General features: G+C 38.4%; 1 protein-coding gene across 2 annotated transcripts in view; it reads right to left on the minus strand.

Moving 5' to 3' along the window:
- The window catches only part of LOC145517664 (uncharacterized), a 63,053-nt gene that overhangs the window by 971 nt on the left and 42,915 nt on the right, over nucleotides 1-19,167 (minus strand). The window contains exons 1-2 of one of the 2 annotated variants that reach the window (XR_014062261.1): nucleotides 15,436-18,644; nucleotides 12,088-12,165 (exon numbers count right to left, since the gene is read on the minus strand). The gene's annotated coding sequence lies outside the window, so the exon portion shown is untranslated. Of the gene's footprint in view, nucleotides 1-10,181; nucleotides 12,166-15,435; nucleotides 18,645-19,167 lie in introns of those variants that run through there. The other variant, XR_014062260.1, reaches the window with a different exon arrangement.

A 19,167-nucleotide genomic window follows, 5' to 3' on the forward strand; every position in this document is an offset into this window, starting at 1 on the left:
TCCATGCACCACAAGGAAAGATCCTGCATGACACAACAAAGATCCTGTGTGCCACAACTAAGGCCCAATGCAATTAAATAAATAACTAAATATTTAAAAACAAACAGAACAAAAAGAGCACACTAGGTACTTGGTATTAGACTGCAAGCCCGTGAGTTGGTTCTGAAGGAATCAGGAAACTCCCACCAGTCCCTCTTTTTGTGTGACTTTCAGTTGAATGATTACCTAAAGCAGCAGCTCTCCAAATGTGGTTCTGTAACCAGCAGTGACCTGTTAGAAATACAAATTCCTGGAGCCCACCCCAGAACCTCTGAGGGTGGGGCCTGGTGACCTGTGGTTTAACAAGCTCCCCAGGTGATTCTCATGCCTCTTTAATTTGAGAATCACTGACCTCAGAAATCTTCCTAATTATGCCCAGATCACTTGAGTAGTTAGCACAAGCACATGGGTCCTGAGTCCATGATTACAGCTTGGATAATTGAATTCACTACTGAATAATGAAGCTTTAATCTTATATTTCCCAGAACAAACACAACATAATAAAATACCTTTTTAAACTGACAGTGTATTTTTAGGACATTATTTCAAAATCAATTCATATTACAATGAATGAGTTATTGTGGAGTATTTTAACACATGAACTATTAATTCATTGTTCCATCCATCTAGATAGGTTATTTTCAGTTAAGGAGTTTTTAAAAATTTTTTTTAAGACAATAGGAGAGTATTCACGTATAGGGTGAGTATATGTTGTGTGTTTGTGGGTGTTTGTGACTACATTTGTGTGTATGGAAGCAAAAATCAGAAAGAGCAACAGCATATTATAGAGTTTAAGTATTATAATAAAATGTGACAAACCATTATAAGAACATTTTTTCTAAACACATGATTAATTTCTCAGTTATTTAAATATATATTTGTTCTATTGATTTGACAGTGTTACAGCCAAGTTACTCATAATCCACTAGAACTTGTTATTGAATAGAAGTGAGATTTTACTAAAAGTTAACACAGTGGCTTCCCTGGTGATTCATCGGTAAAGAGTTTGCCTGCAATGCAGAAGACCCAGGTTCAGTCCCTAGGTTCAGAAGATCCCCTGGAGAAAGAAATTGCAACCTACTCCAGTATTCTTGCCTGAGAAATCCCAAGGACAGAGGAGCCTGGCAGGCTACAATCCATGGGGTGGCAAGAGTCAGACACAACTTAGTGACTAAACCTATCAACACCATGAAAGAATGTGTACTTTAGTGTCAAAAAGCCTACACCTTTTTGCAACTGATGCTCTTAGGACCAGTCCTTTACCTCTCTGAAGCTCATTTCCTCATATGTAAAATGAGGATGTTGGAATTATAAGGGTCTGTGGTGTCTGATCTAACATTCTACCTAAGGTGGAAAGTGAGCTGGAAATGCAAGAGTTAGCTTGAGAACTAGAGTCTCAGAGAAGAGGAAACACTTGAGGTAGAGCCAGGTACTGAAAATCTCAGATGCAACCCTTTACTGTTGACTACTGCAAAATTGGATGAGGTATGCAGGACCAGCAGGCATGGCGGCTTAAGAGAAGAAATACTGGGGAAGCTTCAACATCAGGATGTGAGAGAACACTGCCTTCCTACAGTCTTAGGGGAATGTACTTGAGGTGATATTTGTATCTAAGAAAAAGATAATTCCCCTGAATTCAGCCTCCCTTGGGAAGCTAGCAAGATAACTGAATGACTGCCAATTTTTATTGAGTTATAATGTCTTTCACATGCTGTTGACCTCATTGTCTGTCCCTTTCTGCTATTCTTTTAGCGTTTGACCTCCAACCCAATTACTGGACCCAGGACTATCACCTGCTTCCAACTAGCTTGTTAGATCTTCCAGCAGCAAGCCTTGATATGAAGTTGCAGAGAGTCTCAAATGGAACCTTTTCACCAGAATTTGATCAACTCTCATCAATGAAAAACCAAAAGGCTCCTTTGACTTCATGTTCCTATCCAGTCATCACTTTTCCTTTTTTTCCTACTCTTTTACACAAAATTTCTATTTTCCATTTATTCATCATTTCATGCCAATGTGTTTTTTTACTCTGTCACACCCCCAAAACAATTCTCATGAAGATCACAGATGATTGCTAGTAGCTAAATCCAATAAACATGCTAAAATCCCCAATTTATATACACTTTAAGTAGCACTGGACACTGTTAACCACTGCCTATTTATTAAAATTTTTCTCCATTTCTTAAAATAACATATTTTTCTGGTTTTCCTCACATCCCTTTGGCTTTTCCTTCTCATTCCTTTTGCAGACTCAGGTTCCTTTATGGAATCATTGACAAATGGGGCTTCTCAAGGCTAAGGGCAAGACCCTCTTCTCCCCTCACACTATAATCTCTTCTAGATGTCAGCCATGGCCATAGCTCCTACAACATCCATCTCTAGGCAGATCCTGCCCTGAGCTCCAGAGTCCTCTATCCTTCAGTTCAGTTCAGTTCAGTCACTCAGTCATGTCCGACTCTTTGCCACCCCAAGGACTGCAGCACACCAGGCTTCCCTGTCCATCACCAACTCCTGGAGTTTACTCAAACTCATGTCCATTGAGTCGGTGATGCCATCCAACCATCTCATCTTCTATTGTCCCCTTCTCCTCCCACCTTCAATCCTTCCCAGCATCAGGGTCTTTTCCAGTGAGTCAGTTCTTTGCATCAGGTGGCCAAAGTATTGGAGTTTCAGATTCAGCATCAGTCCTTCCAATGAATATTCAGGACTGATTTCCTTTAAGATGGACTGGTTGGATCTCCTTGCAGTCCAAGGGACTCCCAAGAGTCTTCTCCAACACCACAGTTCAAAAGCATCAATTCTTTGGCACTCAGCTTTCTTTATAGTCCAAGGAAAAACCATAGCTTTGACTAGACAGACCTTTGTTAGCAAAGTAATGTCTCTGCTTTTTAATATGCTATCTAGGTTGGTCATAACTTTTCTTCCAAGGAGCAAGTGTCTTTTAATTTCATGGCTGAAGTCACCATCTGCAGTGATTTTGGAGCCCAAGGAAATAAAGTCTGTCATTGTTTCCATTGTCTTGCCATCTATTTGCCGTGGAGTGATGGGACTGGATGCCATGATCTTAGTTTTCTGAATGTTGAGTTTTAAGCCAGCTTTTGCACTCTCCTCTTTCACTTTCATCAAGAGGCTCTTTAGTTCCTCTTCACTTTCTGCCATAAGGGTGGTGTCATCTACATATCTGAGGTTATTGATATTTCTCCCGGCAATCTTGATTCCAGCTTGTGCTTCTTCCAGCCCAGCGTTTCTCATGATGTACTCTGCATATAAGTTAAATAAGCAGGGTGACAATATACAGCCTTGATTGTACTCCTTTCCTGATTTGGAATCAGTCTATTGTTTCATGTCCAGTTCTAACTGTTGCTTCCTGACCTGCATACAGATTTCTCAGGAGGCAGGTCAGGTGGTCTGGTATTCCCATCTCTTGAAGAATTTTCCACAGTTTGTTGTGATCCACACAGTCAAAGGCTTCGGTGTAGTCAATAAAGCAGAAATAGATGTGTTTTTCTGGAACTCTCTTGCTTTTTCTATGGTGAAACAGATGCTGGCAATTTGATCTCTGGTTCCTCTGCCTTTTGTAAATCCAGCTTGAACATCGAGGTTCACAGTTCACATACTGCTGAAGCCTGGCTTGGAGATTTTGAGCATCACTTTGCTAGCGTGTAAGATGAATGCAATTGTGTGGTAGTTTGAGCATTCTTTGGCATTGCCTTTCTTTGGGATTGGAATGAAAACTGACCTTTTCCAGTCCTGTGGCCACTGCTGAGTTTTCCAAATTTGCTGGCATATCGAGTGCAGCACTTTCACAGCATCATCTTTTAGGATTTGAAATAGCTCAACTGGAATTCTATCACCTCCGCTAACTTTGTTATAGTGATGCTTCCTAAGGCCCACTTGACTTTGCATTCCAGGATGTCTGGCTCTAGGTGAGTGATCACACCATCATGGTTATCTGGGTCATGAAGATCTTTTTTGTATAGTTCTTCTGTGTATTTTTGCCACCTCTTCTTAATATCTTCTGCTTCTGTTAGGTCCATACCATTTCTGTCCTTTATTGTGCCCATCTTTGCATGAAATGTTCCCATGGTATCTCTACTTTTCTTGAAGAGATCTCTAGTCTTTCCCATTCTATTGTTTTCCTCTATTTCTTTGCATTGATCACTGAGTAAAAGTTTCTTATCTCTCTTTGCTATTCTTTGGAACTCTGCATTCAAATGCATATATCTTTCCTTTTCTCCTTTGCTTTTCACTTCTCTTCTTTTCTCAACTATTTGTAAGGCTTTCTCAGACAACCATTTTGCCTTTTTGCATTTCTTTTTCTTGGGGATGGTCTTAATCACCACCTCCTGTACAATGTCATGAACCTCCGTCCACAGTTCTTCAGGTACTCTATCAGATCTAATCCCTTGAATCTATTTGTCACTTCCACTTATAATCGTAAGGGATTTGATTCAGGTCATACCTGAATGGTCTAGTCATATCTTAGTGGTCTACCTCTTTCCTTATACCTGCTTAATATCTCCACTTATATATCCCCAAGCACTTCAAACTCAATATAGCCAAGAACACACTCACATTTTTTCTCCCCAAAATAACATTCACTTCCAAATTTTCTCTGTCTTTTCACAGAAGTATAGTTTGCAATAAACCAAAAATTGGACAACCTAAGTAGAATAAAAAGTGTGACATATTAATTCATTGGGATACCATATATTGATTAAAATGAATATACCATAACCATATGTTTTAACATCATTTCATCTCACAAAAAATGTTAAACAAAAGAAGGAAGTCACAAAATAATATGTACAGAATGACTCCACTTACAAAATTTTTTAATAGGCAAAATTAAGCTATTTTTAAGGATGCATACATATGTGGTAAAACTATAAATAAAAACAAGATTAATGGTTCTTACAAAGGTCAGGGCCATTGATGGTCTCTATTATAGAGGCAGGGTAATGTACATAGGTTTATATGCAATGGATGATATTCTGTTTCTTAAGATGGTAAATATATGAGTGATTTCTGATTAGTTTTCTTTATACTTTATAATTACCTTTTAAATTGTGTGTTAAAATATTTAATATGCAAGGTATTTTTCAAATACACATAATTTTTTAAGACAGAAGAAAGACTGTACTGGTAATGATTTTTATGTAAAGATTTGAAAACAGGGCTTTGGAATTACAGAGAAGAGTAGGAAGGTTCTCATAGGCAAAAGTGCTGTACAACCTGCTACTACTAATTTAGGCTGGGCAAGTTATGGGATGAGTAATCATAATCATTGTGTAAATGAAGTGCTTAAATAAGTAATAATATGTGTGTGTGTTTGAACTCACTGAAGAGGTATTCCATGCATGAACGTGAGCTGTTGTGAACAATAGTTCCTGGAGATGATTGTGGGCAAGCTGAAGCAAGAGATGAACATCAATAAAATCACATGTTTTTGTAAAAACCTCAAACTGTTGTAAGAGGGTCATGTTGCAGTGAAGTAATGTATACTTAACAGAATGGCAGTGGAGGATATAATGGATATGGGTCCATTTGAAGATCATAAGCCCTAAAATGTGTTAATGATCTAAAAGCAAATGTTATGCCATTATTTATTACATAAAAGTAGAGGTGGTTACAACAGACTACTACTCAGCCATAAAAAAGAATGGCAGCAACATGAAATTATCATAATTAGAAAGTATCATACTAAGTAAGTCAGAAAGAGACAGATACCATATGATATTACTTATATGTGGAATCTAAAATGTGACACAAATGAACTTATTTATGAAACAGATTCACAGACATAGAAAACAAACTTAAGGTTACCAAAGGGAAAAGGGCTTAGGGGAGGGATAAATGAGGAGTTTGGCATTAGCAGATACAAACAAATATATACAAAATAGATGAACAACCTATTGTATAACACAGGAAACTATATTTAATAGCCTGTAATAAACCATAGTGGAAAAGACTACAAAAATGAGTATGTATGTATATATATATAACTGAGTCACTTTGTTGTACAGAAGGAACTAACACAACACTGTAAATCAGCTATGGATGCTAAGTTACTTCAGTCATGTCCAACTCTTTGAGACTCCATAGACTGTAACCTTCTAGGCTCCTCTGTCCATGGGTTTCTCTAGGAAAGAATACTGGAGTGGAATGTCATCCCCTCTTTCAGGGGCTCTTCCCAACCTAGGGATCAAATGGAAGTCTCTTATGTCTCCTGCATTAGCAGGTGGGTTTTTGTTGTTGTTGTTGTTGTTGTTTTACCACTAATGCTACCTGGGAAGCCCAAATCATCTATACTTCAATTTTAAAAAAGTAGAAGTGGTTAGATAACATTGTGAGAACCAACTCGTGATGACACGAAGCGTACAGGCCTTTCTTGAGAAAAAATCCATAATGAACCCAATGGAGGAAGATGAAGAGTATTCAGATCTGGAAAATTTGGACACATGGATAGTGGAAAATCTATGTGGCTTTAGTAGGAACCAAAATTCTTAAGTTTCTTAAGTGGCTGCAAAAGATCCAGAGCTGGTTAATAATCTGGATAGATATCTAGAGCTGCCATCATTTATCTAATTTTAGAAGGCTGACCTCTGGAAACTATTCTTGGTATCTTCTGTTCCTCGGGTACTATTCCAGTTTCTCAGCTACTTCTATCCATTTCGTTCATAAATATCTCATTTCTCTCTGAGTTTGCACCATCACCACCCTTAGACGCCTTCGTCTCTAAACCACATCAGTAATGATTACTAGACGAGAGAGTCCTGCTACTCAAAGCATGTTTTACAAGCAGACGGCATCAGGGCTTTGTGGGAACTGGCCACATATGCAGATTCTCAGGTCACATCCTGGACCAACTGAGTCATAATTTGCACTTTAACAAAATCCCCAGGGGATTTGTATGCACATAAAAGTCTGAGAAGCACTGGATTAAAGGGCATTAGAAACTTCTTGACGATTCTGTGAGCCAATGATAGTATAAAACCAATTGGTTTTTAGTTTATACTACTGATCTGAGGGTAAAGGAAAGAAAGAAATTCTTGGTCAAAGAAGGATTAGGATGACTTAATTGATACCCCACCCACACACCCAGAATTCAAGCAGTCAATAAAATGCTGAGAATTCTCATCAATCCTCCAAATATGAAGATAAACAAAATAAATTATGTATAGTGGGCATAATAAATCATAAGTTGAAGACTTTTTCCTTGAAAAGATAAGGAAAAAGAAGATTGAAAAAATGTTTAAATATTGATAGCAGATAATTTTGGATGTTAAAAATACAGTTATGTTTATGTATGTTTTTTGTTTCCAAAGAAAAATATCCAACAATAAAATATTTCAAAAAATAATAAATATTTAACTGTAAAAATAATACAAACGTGTATTCCACAGAAGAATAGAGACAAATAATCAATAAACATGATGTTTCAATTTTGCTATCAAAGAGCAGCAAAGCAAATTGATAATATATAACTCCAGTCTATCAAAGAAGCAAATATTTTTATTTAAAATTATAATAGTGCTCAATGCTAGCAAAATGAGGTTAGATTACATTGTTAAATTTTGTTGGAATGTATATTGTGACCTCTTTCTAGAAAGCTGTTTTGCAGTATTTTTATTCTTGCCCTCTGATCCAGTAATTCCACCTCCAAGATCCTATCTTAGAATTTTCATTATATTATATACATGCTTAGTCACTCAGTCATGTCCAACTCTTTGTGACTCCATGGACTGTAGCCTGCCAGGCTCCTTGGTCCATGGGGATTCTCCAGACAAGAATACTGAAGTGGGTTGCCGTACCCTCCTCCAGGGGATCTTCCCCACCCAGGCATTGAACCTAGGTCTCCTGCACTGCAGGCAGATTCTTTACCATTTGAGCCACCAGGGAAAGCCCAAGAATACTGGAGTAGATAGCTTATTCCTTCTCCAGGGGATCTTCCTGACCCAGGAATTGAACTGGGGTCTCCTGCATTGTAGGAGGATTCTTTACCAGCTGAGATACCAAGGAAGCCCCATACTACATGAAACAGCAAACATTTAGTATTTATCTAAAGATCTGTAGTGAAGTTGTGCATTTGTTTTACGCAATCATTAAAAATTATACTTTCAAAGGATATTTAATGACTTGAGAATATTCTCTCCAGCTACTTAATGAAAAGAAATACTACAAAAACTATCATTGTGATTATGGTTTTGTTTAAACATTTCCCCACATGTAGAATACACACTGAAAGGAAATAATAAGATGTAAACAGTGCTCATCACTGAGTATTAAAATTAAGAGCAATTTCAGAAAAGGAACGAATTTGAGTCAGTTGAACTGAGATGGATGGACCTAGAGTCTGTTACAGAGTGAAGTACGTCAGAAAGAGAAAAGCAAACATCATATGTTAACTCTTATGTATGGGATCTAGAGAAGTGGTACTGATGAACCTATTTGCAGGGTAGGAATAGAGACACAGATATAGAGAACAGACTTTTGGACTCAGCGAGGGAAAGAGAAGGTGGGACAAATTAAGAGAGTAGCATTGAAACATATACATTACCATGTGTAAAATAGATGGCTAGTAAGAAGTTGCTGTATAATGTAGGGAGCTCAGCCCGGTGCTCTATGATGACCTAGAAGGGTGGGATGGGGGATGGGTGGGAGGCAGGTTCAAGAAGGCGGGATATATGTATACTTATGGTTGATTCACACTGTTGTATGGCAGAAACCAACACAACATTGTAAAGCAATTATCCTCCAATTAAAGATAAATTTAAAAAATTAATAGCAGTTTTTGTTTGCTCCTTTAACTTTGTATGTTTTAAATTTAAAAAAAAAACATTGTTTCAGCAAATATATAAGAAGTGAAATAAAACATAGATATAAGATCCTGACACCTAGATAGAAAAGTACTGTGCTGTCTTAAAATTAATGAAATTTCTTTGTTACAAAACCCACTATGCCTTCCTTCAATAGGACTTGAACAGAAAGTTTATAATTGACAAAATGCAAATAGCAAACAGATAAAGATAAAACCAAGTAATCAAAGACAAGAGTAATAAAGCAATCTTACAAGAGAAAAAACTTTTTTCTTCATCAAATCAGTGAAGTTCACTTTGATCCTACCCCTCAAATTTCTACCCCCACCGCCGAAGAACAGTGACTGGCAAGTGTATGATGAACAGGCATTCTATTCCACTGTTGATGGAGTATATGTTAATCCAGTCCTTGAGAACATTTGAAAATGTAAATTAATATTTAAGTTAAATCCAGAAATTCCACTTTGAAGAATCTAGCCTTAATAGTCATTAAAGGGGAGATGGGAATCTCCATGCAAAAAGATGTATCATTGGCGTAGCTTTTACTTCAAAACGTTAGGAACATCCTAACTGCTCAAAACTTAAGAGATGGCTAATACATTTTGAAAATGTTAAAATGACGCTAATGGCAAGCTTTCAATAATGTTGGAAAATATTTGCTAAAATACTAAAGACAAAGGTTCTGTACAACTATTTTTTTTTAAAAACTGATGCATTAGAAATAATTCAAAGCAAATATATTCAAAATAGTTTTAACAAAGAAACAAGAAAAAGTATACTGGAACTTTCTGAAGCAAAGCATTGTATTAATATTTCAAAGTGAGTGACCGTGAGAAATGAAACTGTGGCAAAAGGGACCATTTTGGATTTCAATGCCAAGACTTCATTTCTAGTTTTATCTTTCCATTTAATGTTGACTATAGCAAAATTGTTCAAGGACTAGTATTCAAAAAACTTGAGATAATTCAGAGAAACCACAAGTTGCTGCCAACTTATAAGAAATGTTGGCCTTCTTAGTTTACTTAAATACTTTGCCAGTCAGATTTCAATTTGATGAGGTTTTATTGGCCAGTTCCAGGCTTTTTTTTTTTTTTTTTTTACATCACAGGGGCCACACTCCTTGGTATATTTTTCTACCAAGTAAGCTATTACACAGTTCACAAGCTGTTGACCTTGGGAGGATTCGAGGTGTTTCCCCAAATTATTTCCTGCAATGTGCCAGATCCTGCAGGTGTTAAAAGTATTCTTGTTTAAAAGTATTCTTGTGTTAAAAGTTGGTTAAGGAAACAAGGTTATAATTATAGAAATAGTTGGGAATGTGTGCTGCAGGCATTCAGAATGGGGGATAATCAATGGAGGCTGGAATAAAATAAAGTAGCATTTATTGAGCACATACTAAGTACTAGTCACTAAGGGTTTTATATATACTATCTTTTAATTTTCACAGCATCTCTCCTTGATGATTATTATGACCCACATTTTATAAATAAGGTAACTAGGGTTCAGAATGGGCTTCCCTAGTGGCTCAGACAGTAAGTAATCTGCCTGCAATGCAGGAGAGCTGGGTTCACTCCCTGGGTTGGGAAGATCCCCTGGAGAAAGAAATGGCAACCCACTCCAGTATTCTTGCCTGGGAAATTCCATGGACAGAGAAGCCTGGTGGGCTACAGTCCCTTGGGTCACAAAGAGTCGAACATGACTGAGTGACTAACACTGATGAGGGTTCAAAAAGTATATAACTTTCCCAAATTGACATAACTAATGAAGAAGTCTATACAATTTCCACTTTTTTTTCACTTACTACTCAAAGAAGGCTTCAAAGAGTAGTAAGAATTTGAGAGGAAAAATGAGTACAATATCAATTGATAGAAGGATAGTTAATCTGTAAACAAATTATGATGAAAACAATATTTCTTCCTCATAACAAGTTGGCCAATTCCTTAGATCAGTTTAGTAGAATATTTGTTCTGCTTATAAAGTCAAAAGTCTAAGGCATCAAAATAATCACAGGCTTAAGCAAATAGTCTCTCAGTTACTCTCTCCAAAAGCACAATATAAACTGATTTTTATGTCTCATGATTTAAAAAACAGTAAGGAAGAGAACTGATCGAAGTGAGGATGCTTCACAAAGAGTCTTGAAAATATGTCAGACTCCCAATTTACATTGGAGTCATCATGTGACATGTTTTTACACATCATCACATCTAATGTTCTAACCAACCAATTAGACTTTCCCAGGCTAATGGCATTGGGAATTTTTTTTAAAGCAAACAAAAAGTAGAAGAAAAGAGTGACCAAAAGAAAACTTCTGTTTGTATGGGATTGTTTATGCAGAGACTACACTGTGGTTTTCACACGGCAAACTCACCAGACTCCTTTGGGAAATGGAGAAGCAGTCTCAAATCAGAGGAATAAAAATCTGTCACCCTCCAAATCACTTCATCTCAGAAACATGGAAGACATCCATACAGCAGTCCATGAAGCTTCTTTCTAAATGGTTTTGGTAGATATGGGAGCAGTGCCAGCTGCCCCGAGAAAGACACCAAGTGCTAATGCCACCATATCTGAGGACTCCTCACACTCTTGCTGGGTGAACATTCAGTTCACAGAAGTCAAACTTATCAGAACCTTAGAAATCCTCTAAGTCTGGGCCATCCTGCAGGTGCCATCAGCTACTGGCCATTTTACTGTAGTATGTGGACAACTCCTTCCCCAAAGTGTCGGGGAATGACAGCTACTGAAAATATAGTCACTTGACAATCTTTTCAGAATGGTGGGGTAAATGCATGGTATCAACTCTTTTAATCTAAGACTGGAAATCAAATCATGATGGGAAAGTCTAGTTATTTTGTGATTAGCCTTGAAGTTCTGAATAAGAGGAGAGAGGGAAAATGTTTTCAAGATGTTTCCTTGAGTTGTACTATAACACAAAGAACAGTAAGCTTGAGATTGGAAGGTCTAACTTCTGTGTGCCAATTAGCAGGTCACTAACTCCAGTACTCTTGCCTGGAAAATCCCAGGATGGAGGAGCCTGGTAAGCTGCAGTCCATGGGGTCGCTAAGAGTCTGACTTCACTTTCACTTTCAACTGTCTCTGGGTCTCAGATTACTTGACAGACAACTGTAGGTAATGCCTACCTCAATAAGTGCTTGATAAGAACATCAAATAAAGAAACACAAACATACATAAATGGAAAGTACATGTAAATTAGATATTTATCATTATTTACCTGTTTCCATGCTTTTTAACTAAAGCTTCAATGACTTTGTCTGAGATCTGGCATCCATTAACAGAGAGTCCTTGCAGGCTGAAAAAGAAATTACATGTCAATAATATCTCTATTTAAAAAGAAGGATTTCATACCAAAAGCTTGCAGTTCACGAGTTATTCAAATAGCTGCAAAAAATATCCAAAGAAGATTTTATTTTGGTAAACCATGCACTCTAATTTTGGTTTGACACCTTTGGAGGGCTCAATAAGTCAGATACAAATATATATCTTTATTTCTTGAACTTCTTTTCTGTTGCCTTGATTTCATCTTTGGGGGAAACATATTTTCATTTCAAATTATTTTCTTTATTGTGACCAAATAATATGGTTGTGTAAGGGATATGGAATGCTCCTGGGTGTGGCCACTTAAAGTATAGTTTCCATTGTCACCACCATGTTACTCAGCCAAGAATAGTTTCCTATGGAGACAAATTAAGGAAAACATACAATGACATCATGATCATTACACTTATTTTCTTTGCTCAACACCAAGCTTCAGTTAGAAATTGACAAAGAAATGAAATATAGTGAGTCTTACATAGCATTTCTTTTAAGATTTATCACTAAATATAATGGGACATGGGCTTCCCTGGTAACTTGGCTGGTAAAGAATCCACCTCCAATGCAGGAGACCCCAAGTTTGGTCCTGGGTCAAAAAGTTCCCCTGGAGAAGGGATAGGCTACCCACTCCCGTATTCTTGGGCTTCCCTGGTGGCTCAGATGGTAAAGAATCCACCTGCAATCCAGGAGACCTGGGTTCAGTCCCTGGGTTGGGAAGATCCTCTGGGTTGGGAAGATCCCCTGGAGGAAGGGCATGGCAATCCACTCCAGTATTCTTGCCTGGAGAGTCCCCACGGACAGAGGAGTCCAGTGGGCTGCAGTTCATGGGTTGCAAAGAGTCAGAAATGATTGAACGACTAAGCACAGCAAAGACAATGATGTGTTTAACATGACACTAAATGTGTTTCCCAAACAGTTCTTATACGGTGCAGAAAGATTATTTGTGATGCTTGGCAACACATCTGATTTTGTGACTCTGGACAGAAAGCTATAATGACTCATTGCCTTCGGCATCTGATATATATTGACTTCACAGATATCTGAAAGAGGCCTTGCCTACTGCCAGAGAACTACCATTAACTTCATCAGAGCTGGGCATTCCAGCTGCAGAGGCAGGTGGAAAACTGAAACTACTTTGGCCACAATTCTACTCTAAAAGATTAGGGAAGATCAACTGTGGTATCAGGACGACTGTTTACAAATGCCTGGTTTTCTCTTTCCTTCTCTTTAATCTTTGCTTTATGCTTTAAATATACAATATACAACCTGGAATTACTTCAGTTTGTTGGGGATATAATTAATTTTCTCATGAAAACTATTTATAAGGTAAAGTACTTGCAAAGATTATTTTGTATTCTGATTTTTCTGCAAATCAGAAAAAGAAAAAAATTTTCAAGGCCACATATCAGTACAGGGAAAAACATCATACCATTTAAATATATACATATGTATATCAAATAGTTGGACACGACTGAGTGACTTTCACACACACACTTGTAAATATTGACCTACATATCAATATATGCAAAAGCTGTTATGCATGTGCTTATGTGGCTCATTTATGAGTAAGGAATCAATTACTTTCATTTGAGTCTCAAAGAAGTTGTTACCCATAGTATTTTAAGCACTTCTCAAAACTAGGAGTTAGCAAATTATGGCCCATCAGCCAAATGCAGTCGCCATCTGATTGTGTAAACAAAGTGTTACTGGAACATGACTATGTTAGTTTATTTACATACCATCTAGGGAAGCTACAAAGGCAGAGTTAAGCAGTTATGACAGACTGTATGGCCTGCAAAGCCTGAAATACAAACTGCCTGGCACTTGAGAGACAAAGTGTTTGATCCCTGCTCTGGACTCTGGTGCATCTGGAAACCTGGTGCTCCTGGTTGTGAACTGAGCCTACCCAGGCCGAGCCTACAGAAATCATGGATGGCATGCTTAGAGCCAAGCATTAAATCCTGAAGGAACCATCCTCATGTTTTATTTCTGTAAGAAACAGATATGAGGCAGAGGGTAGTCAGAATCTGAATCCCCTTGTTTAGGTTCCAGTTCAAACTACTACTTACTACATGTGTGAAGTTAAGCAAGTTACTTAACCTCACTGAGTCTAGCGGAGAAGGCTATGGCACCCCACTCCAGTACTCTTGCCTGGAAAATCCCATGGACAGAGGAGCCTGGTAGGCTACAGTCCATGGGGTCGCTAAGAGTCAGACACGACTGAGCAACTTCACTTTCACTTTTCCCTTTCATGCACTGGAGAAGGAAATGGCAACCCACTCCAGTATTCTTGCCTGGAGAATCCCAGGGACAGCAGAGCCTGGTGGGCTGCCTTCTATGGGGTCGCACAGAGTCGGACACGACTAAAGTGACTTAGCAGCAGCAGCAGCAGCAACTGAGTCTAGGCTTTCCTCCTCAGCAAAATGAGGAAAATAATAATACCTATCACTTCATGGCAAGTAGATGGGGAAACAATGGAAAGAGTGAGAGACTTAATATTTTTGGACTCCAAAATCACTGCAGATTATGACTGCGCCATGAAATTAAAAGATGCTTACTCCTTGGAAGAAAAGTTATGACCAATCTAGACAGCATATTAAAAAGCAGAGACATTACTTTACCAACAAAGGTCTGTCTAGTCAAAGCTATGGTTTTTCCAGTAGTCATGTATGGATGTGAGAGTTGGACTATAAAGAAAGCTGAGTGCTGAAAAATGTATGCTTTTGAACTGTGGTTCAAAAGCACTGTGGAGAACACTCTTGAGAGTCCCTTGGACTGCAAGGAGATCCAACCAGTCCATCCTAAAGGAAATCAATCCTGAATATTCATTGGAAGAACTGATGCTGAAGCTGAAACTCCAATACTTTGGCCACCTGATGCGAAGAGCTGACTCTTTGAAAAAGACCCTGATGCTGGAGACAATTGAAGGCGGGAGAAGGGGACAACAGAGGATGAGATGGTTGGATGGCATCACCGACACGATGGACATGAGTTTGAGTAGGCTCCGGGAGTTGGTGATGGACAGGGAAGCCTGGCGTGCTGCAGTCCATGGGGTCAGAAAGAGTCGGACGTGACTGAGCAACTGCACTGAACTGAGCCTCATAGAGATGTTCTAGGGATTAATATAATGCAGATATAATATTTAGAACAGTGGCTTGCATGTAACAGGAACAAGAAAAGTTTTATTTTAAAAATATATTGTCAATTAATTAATGGGGAAATGGCAGGGCAACTTTTGGTAAATTACCTTGAAACTCCTTGTATGAGTGCTATCATGCCCACATCTGTGGCCCCAGACCAACTTAGATCCACTGCTGTCAATCTGCTGCAAAGGGCCCCTGCATGGAGCTGGACCTTGTCTCCCCTAAGCCCACAGCCACTGCTGCTTGTCTCAGTCAGCTCCTGGGTGGATTAAAACCAAGTGAGCCTTCATTAGAAATGCTTCTGAATCCCTTTAGAATAGGGCATGATCAGAAGATTTTTACTAAGAGTACTAGGGGTTAAGAGAAATCAACACAGAGGCCAACAGCTGAGATATAAACAGCTCAGCAAAGAAGGAATAAAAACACGAGGAGAGCAATTAAAACTACTCAGTATGTCTCTGTTCAATCAACTCATCTTCTTTTAGGCCTGCTTACTGAACCTGCCACACTTTCCTCCTGACAACAGAGGAGATAACTGCATTACCATGATAGGATTATCATGGAGCTCATTCAAACAGCCAGATGACGTAGCCATTAAAAATTATTTTCCTGAAGAGTTTTTAATTAATTGAGAAAATGCTTAAATGAAAATGATGACTACAAAATGTTTTATACTTTTTATAATCTCCAGTATTTCTATAAATGTGTTAAAATGCCCTTAAATAAATATGTATTGATTTGTAGCTTAAAAAAATGCTATTTATGAACAAGGCAAGGCCAATTTATAGTGGAAAAATCCAGATGAATGGTTAGCTCTAGGGGATAGTAGTGTGGGGACTGAGTGGGAAGGTGGCATGGGGCAACTTTCTGGGATGGTGGGAATGTTTGCATCTGGATGGGATGGGTAACACAGGTGTATGCATTTGTCAAAACTCCATAAATGGTACACTTACAATATGTGTGTTTCATTATATATACATTTTACCTCAAAAAGAAAAAAGGAATTGTAATGATATACATGTTGAAGCATTTAGGAGTGAAGTATACCAGGTGTCCATAACTTTGAAAATGAACTCAAAGAAAATGAAGATGGATTGATGGGCAGGTAGATGAATGGATTGATAGAACTGTGGTAAAGTAAATATACTATCACCCAAATATAAAGCCAAGGCGGTGAATACAGATGTTAACTATACAATTCCTTTAATTTTTAAACATATTTTAAACTTTTCATTACAAAATGATGGGAAAATGCAACCAAAACCTAAGTCTGGTCTGTCCTTCAATCCACACCAGAGCTTTGTACTAGAGTGATGGAGGTGAGAGATCCTGGTTTGCCCACCTTTGACGAAGCCAGTTGGTGAAAACTAAGAATTCTAAATTAGATACTTGGATGTAAGTGTTCTTTTTTTTATTAAAAGGTCATTCATTTGAAATAAATAGCTGGAGGATATTATCAGTTGGATATGTCACTCTATTACTTTTATCTGAGCTGAACTGGATTCACCAAACCCCTAGAATCTGGACCATCTTGAACACATTCTCCATAATGGTGGCCTTACTGACTTACCAGTTCATGCTTGCTTTTATTGTTTCCACACATAACAGGAGCGACTGTCGTTTGATGTAAAAAAGGAACAGAGAAATAAATCTTTCTAGGCTAGAAGCTTGTCATCCCAGGCAATAGAAATTTTCTACCATTAGAACCTAAAAGTTTTGAGAGGCTGAGTTAAAACTGAATTATATGAAATAATATTGACCAAGAGCCTCAACTTGATTTCTACTCCTATCCCAGCTTCATTAGTGCTAAAGACTGGAAGCATTATACCTACAGCTCCGCATTTTCCCTGGGAGGACTCCCAGTGGCTGCCTACTCACCTGGATGGCAGCTCTTAGCTTTTTACAATTCAAATAACCAATACTACCAGACATTCTCTGTTCACAATCAGCACCAAAAAGGAGATCCAACCAATCCATCCTAAAGATCAGTCCTGGGTGTTCACTGGAAGGTCTGAGGTTGAAGCTGAAACTCCAATACTTTGGCCACCTGATGCGAAAAGCTGACTCATTTGAAAAGACCCTGATGCTGGGAAAGATTGAGGGCAGGAGAAGGGGACAACAGAGGATGAGATGGTTGGATGGCATCACCAACTCAATGGACATGAGTTTGGGTAAACTCCGGGAGTTGGTGATGGACCTGGAGGCCTGGCATGCTGCGGCTCATGGGGTCACAAAGAGTTGGACATGACTGAGCGACTGAACTGAACTGAACTGAATCGAATCAGACATTCCTTGTTCACCATCAGCACCAAAAGTGTTATGCACAATGGTGTTCTAGTTAAAGATTACCAAATTAATTTTGTTTTGATATACTATGTTTTTATTTTAAATGATAACTGGGGCTTTCCTCAGACTTCAAAGAATCATGCATGGATTCTCAGCCCTGTCTATTTGTTCACAGAAGGGTTTAGCCCTTTTTTTTGCCTTGCATACCTCTGACAGCCTATATGAACCTGTGCCTGAATAATGTTTGCAAATGAATAAATTATAATATGTAGGATTGCAAAGGAAACCAATTATATTGAAATACAGTAATCAAAATTTGAAAAAGTTTGTGATCTAACATATTTGTTTATTAATAGTGTATGTAATATGATCTAGCCACCTGGTACAGTAACTAACATAGTTTTGAAGTGGTGACAGACATAAATTATATTTTGAGATTCTGCAATGATTTTAATGTGAAATGAAAATAAATATGATTTCTGTTGGTGATCAAATCACACATTTTGCTAATACATGATTAGTTGCCTAGAGTCATAGTAAAAGGAGATGCTAAATGAACTGTAGGGTAGAGATGAAAATAAACGATTTTTTTCCCCATCGGAGTTCAAAACCCCTTCAGTTCTATCCAGAGACCCCAGGTTAAGAGTCCCCTAGTCGAGAATTTATTTATCTTTCTGTTAGAGCAAGCTGGGAAAGGAAAAGCAGGAGTGGGGTGAGAAAAAGTCTCAGAGAATAATGAGATTGGGAGAGTGAGTGCCCGAGTAGAATAATTCTAGCCATGTGAATAGAAGTGTTGTTAATGTGCTGGCAGGAAGAGTGGAGAAAGAAAAGGCAGAAACAAAAGTGAAATGATAGATTGGAACAAAAAGAAACTTCATTTCCAAGGCACTGCTGGTGAGAGTTAGTTACAGTGTGTCCTGATCTGGGGGTGTGACCACTTTTACAGGTGACCCTTTGTCTGGGAGCGTGAAACAGGATACTATTAATAACAGCAAGGATGTGGAAAACGTGGCAAGTCTACTGAGATGCATACCCCAAAGTCTGCGGGAGCCACTGACTCACGGAAACAAATTTAGAGGTGATTTCCCTAGTTTTTTTTGTACGTTTCAGCCAGAACCAAACCTGCTTGTGGTGGATAGTATATCCCAATATTTCTTAGATGAGTTGCTATTTGCTCCTATTCACTGTCCCCAAACTCAAAGAACAGGGCCAAAAAATAGAGTGCTTAAGAGTTGGACCATAAAGAAAGCTGAGCGCCAAAGAATTGATGCTTTTGAACTGTGGTGTTGGAGAAGACTCTTGAGAGTCCCTTGGACTGCAAGGAGATCCAACCAGTCCATCCTAAAGGAAATGAGTCCTGAATGTTCATTGGAAGGACTGATGTTGAAGCTAAGACTCCAATACTTTGGCCACCTGATGCGAAGAGCTGACTCATTGAAAAAGACCCTGATGCTGGGAAAGATTGAAGGCAGGAGGAGAAGGAGACGACAGAGGATGAGATGGTTGGATGACATCACCAACTTGATGGACATGAGTTTGAGCAAACTCCA

Source organism: Giraffa tippelskirchi, chromosome 1 (assembly GCF_054371585.1).
Source record: "Giraffa tippelskirchi isolate mGirTip1 chromosome 1, T2T-mGirTip1v1.2.pri, whole genome shotgun sequence".
Classification (NCBI taxonomy): Eukaryota; Metazoa; Chordata; class Mammalia; order Artiodactyla; family Giraffidae; genus Giraffa; species Giraffa tippelskirchi.